Genomic DNA, 11137 nt, shown 5'->3' with positions numbered 1-11137 from the left:
TTGTTACAAACACTGACCTTGTGCTGTAACAACATTGTTACAAACACTGACCTTGTGCTGTAACAACATTGTTACAAACACTGACCTTGTGCTGTAACAACATTGTTACAACCACTGACCTTGTGCTGTAACAACATTGTTACAAACACTGACCTTGTGCTGTAACAACATTGTTACAAACACTGACCTTGTGCTGTAACAACATTGTTACAACCACTGACCTTGTGCTGTAACAACATTGTTACAAACAGTGACCTTGTGCTGTAACAACATTGTTACAAACACTGACCTTGTGCTGTAACAACATTGTTACAACCACTGACCTTGTGCTGTAACAACATTGTTACAAACACTGACCTTGTGCTGTAACAACATTGTTACAAACACTGACCTTGTGCTGTAACAACATTGTTACAAACACTGACCTTGTGCTGTAACAACATTGTTACAAACACTGACCTTGTGCTGTAACAACATTGTTACAAACACTGACCTTGTGCTGTAACAACATTGTTACAAACACTGACCTTGTGCTGTAACAACATTGTTACAAACACTGACCTTGTGCTGTAACAACATTGTTACAAACACTGACCTTGTGCTGTAACAACATTGTTACAAACACTGACCTTGTGCTGTAACAACATTGTTACAAACACTGACCTTGTGCTGTAACAACATTGTTACAAACACTGACCTTGTGCTGTAACAACATTGTTACAAACACTGACCTTGTGCTGTAACAACATTGTTACAAACACTGACCTTGTGCTGTAACAACATTGTTACAAACACTGACCTTGTGCTGTAACAACATTGTTACAACCACTGACCTTGTGCTGTAACAACATTGTTACAACCACTGACCTTGTGCTGTAACAACATTGTTACAAACACTGACCTTGTGCTGTAACAACATTGTTACAAACACTGACCTTGTGCTGTAACAACATTGTTACAAACACTGACCTTGTGCTGTAACAACATTGTTACAAACACTGACCTTGTGCTGTAACAACATTGTTACAAACACTGACCTTGTGCTGTAACAACATTGTTACAAACACTGACCTTGTGCTGTAACAACATTGTTACAAACACTGACCTTGTGCTGTAACAACATTGTTACAAACACTGACCTTGTGCTGTAACAACATTGTTACAAACACTGACCTTGTGCTGTAACAACATTGTTACAAACACTGACCTTGTGCTGTAACAACATTGTTACAAACACTGACCTTGTGCTGTAACAACATTGTTACAAACACTGACCTTGTGCTGTAACAACATTGTTACAAACACTGACCTTGTGCTGTAACAACATTGTTACAAACACTGACCTTGTGCTGTAACAACATTGTTACAAACACTGACCTTGTGCTGTAACAACATTGTTACAAACACTGACCTTGTGCTGTAACAACATTGTTACAAACACTGACCTTGTGCTGTAACAACATTGTTACAAACACTGACCTTGTGCTGTAACAACATTGTTACAAACACTGACCTTGTGCTGTAACAACATTGTTACAAACACTGACCTTGTGCTGTAACAACATTGTTACAAACACTGACCTTGTGCTGTAACAACATTGTTACAAACACTGACCTTGTGCTGTAACAACATTGTTACAAACACTGACCTTGTGCTGTAACAACATTGTTACAAACACTGACCTTGTGCTGTAACAACATTGTTACAAACACTGACCTTGTGCTGTAACAACATTGTTACAAACACTGACCTTGTGCTGTAACAACATTGTTCCAAACACTGACCTTGTGCTGTAACAACATTGTTACAAACACTGACCTTGTGCTGTAACAACATTGTTACAACCACTGACCTTGTGCTGTAACAACATTGTTACAAACACTGACCTTGTGCTGTAACAACATTGTTCCAAACACTGACCTTGTGCTGTAACAACATTGTTACAAACACTGACCTTGTGCTGTAACAACATTGTTACAAACACTGACCTTGTGCTGTAACAACATTGTTACAAACACTGACCTTGTGCTGTAACAACATTGTTACAAACACTGACCTTGTGCTGTAACAACATTGTTACAAACCACTGACCTTGTGCTGTAACAACATTGTTACAAACACTGACCTTGTGCTGTAACAACATTGTTACAAACACTGACCTTGTGCTGTAACAACATTGTTACAAACACTGACCTTGTGCTGTAACAACATTGTTACAAACACTGACCTTGTGCTGTAACAACATTGTTACAAACACTGACCTTGTGCTGTAACAACATTGTTACAACCACTGACCTTGTGCTGTAACAACATTGTTACAAACACTGACCTTGTGCTGTAACAACATTGTTACAAACACTGACCTTGTGCTGTAACAACATTGTTACAAACACTGACCTTGTGCTGTAACAACATTGTTACAAACACTGACCTTGTGCTGTAACAACATTGTTACAAACACTGACCTTGTGCTGTAACAACATTGTTACAACCACTGACCTTGTGCTGTAACAACATTGTTACAAACACTGACCTTGTGCTGTAACAACATTGTTACAAACACTGACCTTGTGCTGTAACAACATTGTTACAACCACTGACCTTGTGCTGTAACAACATTGTTACAAACACTGACCTTGTGCTGTAACAACACCAAAATATTTCCTTAGTTGTTGTTCGCCTTTTATATTTCACTTCAGGGGAATAAGCACTAAGTCTTTTTCCATTTTTTTATGTAGTTTGAATGCTAAGTCTTGTAGCGAGGTGTAGAGTCTTGTAGTGAGGTGTAGAGTCTTGTAGTGAGGTGTAGAGTCTTGTAGTGAGGTGTAGAGTCTTGTAGTGAGGTGTAGAGTCTTGTAGTGAGGTGTAGAGTCTTGTAGTGAGGTGTAGAGTCTTGTAGTGAGGTGTAGAGTCTTGTAGTGAGGTGTAGAGTCTTGTAGTGAGGTGTAGAGTCTTGTAGTGAGGTGTAGAGTCTTGTAGTGAGGTGTAGCGTCTTGTTGTAAGGTGTAGCGTCTTGTTGTGAGGTGTAGAGTCTTGTTGTGAGGTGTAGTCTTGTAGTGAGGTGTAGAGTCTTGTTGTGAAACGTAGTCTTGCGATAAGGGAAGTCTTGCTATGAGGGAAGCTTTTTCCAAGGTAAGACTCGCTCCTGGGAGGGAAGACTCGCTCCTGGGAAGGAAGACTCACTCCTGGGATGTGATGGTGCGAGTGAATCAAGTTTGTTTTTCATTAAGTTGTTTCGTACTCACTCATAACCTTGTGATTAGATTGTCAGAGCGCGCAAACACTTGATTCTGTCGCTCTGATTGGCCGAGAGGATCTTTATCCTGGCGATCTGATTGGCTGATTTCTGCCTCCTCCTCGCGTTCTTATTGACTGGGAGATGCTTGCTTCTGAGAGCTGATTGGCTGAATGTTAACTGATCCTAGCACTTTGACTGGGAGTTGCTTCAACACGTAGCTCTTATTGGCTGTGTAGGTGTTAGATCCTAGCATTCTGATACAGTGGAACCTTAAATATCGAACTTAATCCGTTCCAGGAGTTCTAAATTTGAAAAGTCTGAAAAGCGAAGCAATGTTTCCCATAAGAAACAATAGAAATACAATTAATCCGTTCCAGAAACCCAAAAATATTCACAAAAAATATATATTTTATAGAGATTAATTATAGTTTTAAATACACACAACAAATATAGTGTTCAATTATATATTAATAAATTTAAATAAACATATAAAATAACATTTTACTCACCTTTACTGAAGATTGGTGATGGCATATGGAAGATAGGGAGGAGGAGAGAGGAAGTTGGGGTTAGTGTTTGGAAGGAGAATCCTCCTCCATGAGGATTTAGGTATCAAAGTCATCTCTGGGGTTACTTCCCTTCTCTGTCTTTTAATGCCAGTAGGACCAGCTTGAGAGTCATTGGACCCCTGTCTCACAAAATAACTGTCCACAGTCCTCTGTTTCTGGTGCCTCTTTAAGATTTCCCTAAAATAGGACATGGTTCTGTCACTGAACTTGTTGCAAAGATGGCTTGTTTCAGCTTGCTCAGGGTGGTACTTCTCCACAAACATTTGGACATCATTCCACTTGGACATCATCCCATTTCTGTATTATTTCCTTCTTCACATCTATGGCGTTTCTCACTTTCTTTACCACAGGGGTACCACTAGCAAGTTTCTTTGGGCCTATTGTAGCTTATTTCACAGTCCCACAAGCACTAAACACAATGAAATAATCGTAAAATGTTTGAGTAAGAGTGCAGGTTAGTGTTCACTCAAGCATCAACAAAACCAGACTGGCTCATGGAGCCTGCGTGGGGACGCAGACAGAGCAGGCTGCCGGACAGGTCCAGTACCCAGTGTTCGATAATAGGGACAAAGTTGCTTCGAAAAAAGGCTTCTGTTTTCGAAGAGTTCGATAAGCGATATGTTCGAAATTTGAGGTTCCACTGTATGCTGAAAATCCTAGTAGTTGTAGTGCCTAGTTGTTGGGTTTGATTAACTGTTAGTTAAGTTAAATTTATCAACGAATAAGTTAAAGGATTAGCATCTCGATTAGCGTCTCGAGGCTGGTGAAGGCTCTTCATCCAATATTAAAGTGTGGTAAAGCTTCGTGAGGCCTCTTAGATGAAGCTCATCTTTGTAAGCGAGTCTCCTGTTGCGGGTCAGAGCTGGCTTGGTTAGGTCTAAGTAATTTGATGGTCAACAAGTGAAGCTTTTTAAATGGGTTGAAGCTTTCTGGTGGCTTGTCTGTCAATCCCTCAAAAATTAAAAAATCAAATAAGATGCGAGCCTTGAAGACCTTATTTACTCTGAACCTTCACAAGTCATCTAGTTCTTTCAGATTTCTCTTTTTAGAAAGTGACAAACTGTGGAAAATCTTCAGAGTATCTCTGATTCTGTTTATGTGCTTCACTAAGTGTAGTTTTAATGCTGCTGCTGCTGCTGCAGTATATGCTGTGCATGTCCTACGGGGGGGGGGGTGTACGTGCCTTTGTGCACGTGTATGCAGTTATATTCTAAAAAAATAAAAGACTATAAAGCTTTATAAGGGCTTATTACTGCTCACAAAGTGGCAGGTGTTTGTTCCTGAGAGGAGCACTGGAGGGTCGGGCTCCACCAGTGCTCCACAATATCATCCACCCCATTACACACACACTGGGTGGATGGAGGAATGAACAAGCCCACATTTAATTTACCCACAGATTTGTTTTTCTCGCTGTCTTCAGAAAAAGAAAGCCCACAAAACTAACTCAGATATTTACGCCATTGTGTTTATTCTTTTTCTTTTTAACGGAAAGTAAAACAGTTGCGGGTCGACGGGCGCACCCACAACGCCTCTCTCTGTTGACTCAATAAAATGGTAATAACTTTTTTTTTTGTCTTGTGCGATTCGGACGTCCCTCGACCTTCCTTAATTCCTTCCTCTTCCTTCACCCCCCTTTTCCTTTATCCCTTCTCCACTCATCCCCCATCATGAAAGATGTTGTCTGAGTATTGTAAAGGAAGAAGACTGAAGCGAAGGTAAGTGAGAGAGAATAAGAAAAAGAGATTGAAGAAGGGAAGTGGGAGAGAATATGAAAAATAAATTGAAGAAGGGATGAGAGAGAGAATAGTATAATTGTAGAGGAAGGTGAACTGAGAGAGAGAATATGATGAATGGACAAAAGGTCACAACTGTAGAAAGGAACTGCATGAAGCCTGCCAGTCCTTCAGATGACCTTATAATGTATCATGAATAATTATGAAAATGATGTAGAGTACCAACAAGCTGATGAATAAGACACATGTGTAACAGTTGGGTATCTTTATTGTTGAAACGTTTCGCTTCTTCAATGAAATATGAAGGAAACTGAGTATGGAGACAGTAGAAGATGTAGTGAGGTGAAGATGTGATCAGTTCCTTCAACCTTGAAGATGTAGCTTTTGAGGTGAGAAGTAAGACACAGGGGCAACAGTCGGGTATCTTTCTTCCAGAACGTTTAGCCTATACGGTAGATTTCTTTAGTCGAATGCAGAGGCAGTAGAGATGTAACAACGATGTGATCGTTCCATCACCCTTGAAGACGTAGTTTTGAGGTAGTTTTTCCCTCAGCCTGGAGAAGAGTTCTGCTGCGTAGTCTGGAACAATGTGAAGCTGAAACAACAGAATGGAGACTTTTATACTGTCAAAGTTGAGACTCAGAAAATCTTCACGACAGAAGAGGCGGCGCCCACTAATAGAAGTAAGAAAGTAATCTATGAGAGGCAGTGCAGTAAACCTACTGAGTAGGTCCCTCTCATATCTAACCTTTCTAACTCGTAACTAGTTGTCAGACAATAGAGTTGTCGAAGTGTTCTCTGTACCAAGATATCGTTGTGTCTGACAGTGTGAATGTGATAATGGTATACAGTATCAACAAGATGATAAATTAAACATGTGCAACAGTTAGGTGTCTTTGTTCCTCAGCTGAATATAGAGGCAGCAGAAGCAGTAGAGATGTAAAAACGATGTAATACATCCATCTGATGCCTCCTCTATATTCGACTGAAGAAGGTTACAGTGTAAGGAAGCTAAACGTTTCGGAATAAATATTACCTAACTGTTGCACATATGTCTTACTTGACAACATATCATATGGAGTTCAGCGCCATAGTCCGGAACATTGTTTCAGGCTGTGGAGCTGATCTCTTCTCCAGGCTGAGGGACTGACCACCTCAGTAATTAGTTCTTGAAGGTTGATGGACTGATCACATCATCATTACCTCGCCACTGCTTCAGCCGTCGCCATACTTAGTCACCTCTATTTAACTGAAGACGTCTACTTTGTAGGCAAAGTTTCCACAATCAAGACACCCAACTGTTGCTTCCACTATGTCTTACTCATCATTTGCAACAAGAGTTGTGCTACAGGTTTGGCTAAACTGAAAGCTTCTGGACTCTGTTGGACAGTATTTTGTGTTCATAACAGTAGCTTCCAGGCCTCAGCGTCGTGTTTTGTCTGTTTCTTTTAGGAGCAGCTGGTCCCTGTTGAAAAATGAGACACTTGTGTAACATTTGGGAATCTTTACCGATGAAGCGTTTCGCCAGCCACTGGCTTCTTCAGTCCAATACGGAGAAGAACGGTGAAAGATGGGGAGAATGAGGTAATTAGTCCCTGAGCCTGGAGTTGATGTGTTCAGTCCATCACTCTTGAGAATAGTACACCTTATGCTTGAAAAAGTGGATTACTCTATTTTCCGGCATATAAGGCACACGGCAGAATCATCATAACAGTAAATTACCCCTCTTACTTGACGCTAAAGAGAATCCCAAAGCCTACCCTTGACCCAGACCTTGTGTATGTAAGGCGAAGGGTGGTTTTTCCAAGACTTTTTGTGCAAAAAAAGCGCACCTTATATACCAGAAAATACGACATACTGCAGTCAGGTGAGTAGAAGCAGGAGGCACTCACCACTGTATTTTTCTCAAGATCGACTCCAGGCTGAGGGACTGATTACTTCATTCTCCTACTCATCTTTCACCGTTCTTCTCTGTATTGGACTGAAGATGTCATTGGCTTCAAAACGTTTCCTCAATAAAGATTCCCAAATTTTGCACAAGTGTCTCATTCTTCAATTTGTCGATTTTCTAAAGAATCTAAACCAATACATCAAGTCTGGTCCCGGTGTATCAAGCAAGTGACACACTTGGTAGTCCTGCAGGTACACTGTGTTCTGTCAGCCTGATCTGTAGGTTGCGGGAGGTCTCTCATTGCCACAAGGAATGATGTACATACCTGCCTTGCTGTGGTCCTGGAGTTGTCTTTTGGCCTGGTCAGGTGTCTGAACAGGCGGGAACGATGTGTTGGTCTCTGATTTCAGTGTAGTAAACATTTTGTATGTACGATTCCTGCCAGTGTTCACTTGTTCATTGATACCCAGCACCGGTACACCAGTGTTCACTTGATCATTGATACCCAGCACCGGTACACCAGTGGTCACTTGATCATTGATACCCAACACGGGTACACCAGTGGTCACTTGATCATTGATACCCAGCACCGGTACACCAGTGTTCACTTGTTCATTGATACCCAGCACCGGTACACCAGTGTTCACTTGATCATTGATACCCAGCACCGGTACACCAGTGGTCACTTGATCATTGATACCCAACACGGGTACACCAGTGGTCACTTGATCATTGATACCCAGCACCGGTACACCAGTGTTCACTTGTTCATTGATACCCAGCACCGGTACACCAGTGTTCACTTGATCATTGATACCCAGCACCGGTACACCAGTGGTCACTTGATCATTGATACCCAGCACCGGTACACCAGTGGTCACTTGATCATTGATACCCAGCACCGGTACACCAGTGTTCACTTGATCATTGATACCCAGCACCGGTACACCAGTGGTCACTTGATCATTGATACCCAGCACCGGTACACCAGTGTTCACTTGATCATTGATACCCAACACCGGTACACCAGTGGTCACTAGATCATTGATACCCAGCACCGGTACACCAGTGTTCACTTGATCATTGATACCCAGCACCTGTACACCAGTGGTCACTTGATCATTGATACCCAGCACCGGTTCACCAGTGGTCACTTGATCATTGATACCCAGCACCGGTACACCAGTGTTCACTTGATCATTGATACCCAGCACCTGTACACCAGTGGTCACTTGATCATTGATACCCAGCACATGAACACCAGTGGTCACTTGATCATTGATACCCAGCACCGGTACACCAGTGGTCACTTGATCATTGATACCCAGCACCTGTACACCAATGGTCACTTGATCATTGATACCCAGCACCGGTACACCAGTGGTCACTTGATCATTGATACCCAGCACCGGTACACCAGTGGTCACTTGATCATTGATACCCAGCACCGGTACACCAGTGGTCACTTGATCATTGATACCCAGCACCGGTACACCAGTGGTCACTTGATCATTGATACCCAGCACCGGTACACCAGTGGTCACTTGATCATTGATACCCAGCACCTGAACACCAGTGGTCACTTGATCATTGATACCCAGCACCGGTACACCAGTGGTCACTTGATCATTGATACCCAGCACCTGTACACCAATGGTCACTTGATCATTGATACCCAGCACCGGTACACCAGTGGTCACTTGATCATTGATACCCAGCACCGGAACACCAGTGGTCACTTGTTCATTGATACCCAGCACCGGTACACCAGTGGTCACTTGATCATTGATACCCAGCACCGGTACACCAGTGTTCACTTGATCATTGATACCCAGCACCTGTACACCAGTGGTCACTTGATCATTGATACCCAGCACCTGAACACCAGTGGTCACTTGATCATTGATACCCAGCACCGGTACACCAGTGGTCACTTGATCATTGATACCCAGCACCTGTACACCAATGGTCACTTGATCATTGATACCCAGCACCGGTACACCAGTGGTCACTTGATCATTGATACCCAGCACCGGAACACCAGTGGTCACTTGTTCATTGATACCCAGCACCGGTACACCAGTGGTCACTTGATCATTGATACCCAGCACCGGTACACCAGTGGTCACTTGATCATTGATACCCAGCACCGGTACACCAGTGGTCACTTGATCATTGATACCCAGCACCGGTACACCAGTGGTCACTTGATCATTGATACCCAGCACCGGTACACCAGTGGTCACTTGATCATTGATACCCAGCACCGGTACACCAGTGGTCACTTGATCATTGATACCCAACACCGCTACACCAGTGGTCACTTGATCATTGATACCCAGCACCGGTACACCAGTGGTCACTTGTTCATTGATACCCAGCACCGGTACACCAGTGGTCACTTGATCATTGATACCCAGCACCGGTACACCAGTGGTCACTTGATCATTGATACCCAGCACCGGTACACCAGTGGTCACTTGATCATTGATACCCAGCACCGGTACACCAGTGGTCACTTGATCATTGATACCCAGCACCGGTACACCAGTGGTCACTTGATCATTGATACCCAGCACCTGAACACCAGTGGTCACTTGATCATTGATACCCAGCACCGGTACACCAGTGGTCACTTGATCATTGATACCCAGCACCGGTACACCAATGGTCACTTGATCATTGATACCCAGCACCGGTACACCAGTGGTCACTTGATCATTGATACCCAGCACCGGAACACCAGTGGTCACTTGTTCATTGATACCCAGCACCGGTACACCAGTGGTCACTTGATCATTGATACCCAGCACCGGTACACCAGTGTTCACTTGATCATTGATACCCAGCACCTGTACACCAGTGGTCACTTGATCATTGATACCCAGCACCTGAACACCAGTGGTCACTTGATCATTGATACCCAGCACCGGTACACCAGTGGTCACTTGATCATTGATACCCAGCACCTGTACACCAATGGTCACTTGATCATTGATACCCAGCACCGGTACACCAGTGGTCACTTGATCATTGATACCCAGCACCGGAACACCAGTGGTCACTTGTTCATTGATACCCAGCACCGGTACACCAGTGGTCACTTGATCATTGATACCCAGCACTGGTACACCAGTGGTCACTTGATCATTGATACCCAGCACCGGTACACCAGTGGTCACTTGATCATTGATACCCAGCACCGGTACACCAGTGGTCACTTGATCATTGATACCCAGCACCGGTACACCAGTGGTCACTTGATCATTGATACCCAGCACCGGTACACCAGTGGTCACTTGATCATTGATACCCAACACCGCTACACCAGTGGTCACTTGATCATTGATACCCAGCACCGGTACACCAGTGGTCACTTGTTCATTGATACCCAGCACCGGTACACCAGTGGTCACTTGATCATTGATACCCAGCACCGGTACACCAGTGGTCACTTGATCATTGATACCCAGCACCGGTACACCAGTGGTCACTTGATCATTGATACCCAGCACCGGTACACCAGTGGTCACTTGTTCATTGATACCCAGCACCGGTACACCAGTGGTCACTTGTTCATTGATACCCAGCACCGGTACACCAGTGGTCACTTGTTCATTGATACCCAACACCGGTACACCAGTGGTCACTTGTTCATTGATACCCAGCACCGGTACACCAGTGGTCACTTGTTCATTGATACCC

At 43.5% G+C, this 11137-nt stretch overlaps 1 protein-coding gene across 5 annotated transcripts in view; it reads left to right on the top strand.

The window, feature by feature from the left end:
* Positions 1 to 11137, top strand: part of LOC128686065 (protein rolling stone) — a 483046-nt gene that overhangs the window by 328820 nt on the left and 143089 nt on the right. The window contains exon 1 of one of the 5 annotated variants that reach the window (XM_070083403.1): positions 5307 to 5362. The exons of the other annotated variants lie outside the window; for them this stretch is intronic. The gene's annotated coding sequence lies outside the window, so the exon portion shown is untranslated. Of the gene's footprint in view, positions 1 to 5306; positions 5363 to 11137 lie in introns of those variants that run through there. 5 annotated transcript variants of the gene reach the window in all.

Source organism: Cherax quadricarinatus, chromosome 9, assembly GCF_038502225.1.
Source record: "Cherax quadricarinatus isolate ZL_2023a chromosome 9, ASM3850222v1, whole genome shotgun sequence".
Lineage (NCBI taxonomy): Eukaryota > Metazoa > Arthropoda > Malacostraca > Decapoda > Parastacidae > Cherax > Cherax quadricarinatus.
The sequence above is the reverse complement of the archived record's forward strand: the minus strand, read 5'-3'. Positions and strand labels throughout refer to the sequence as shown.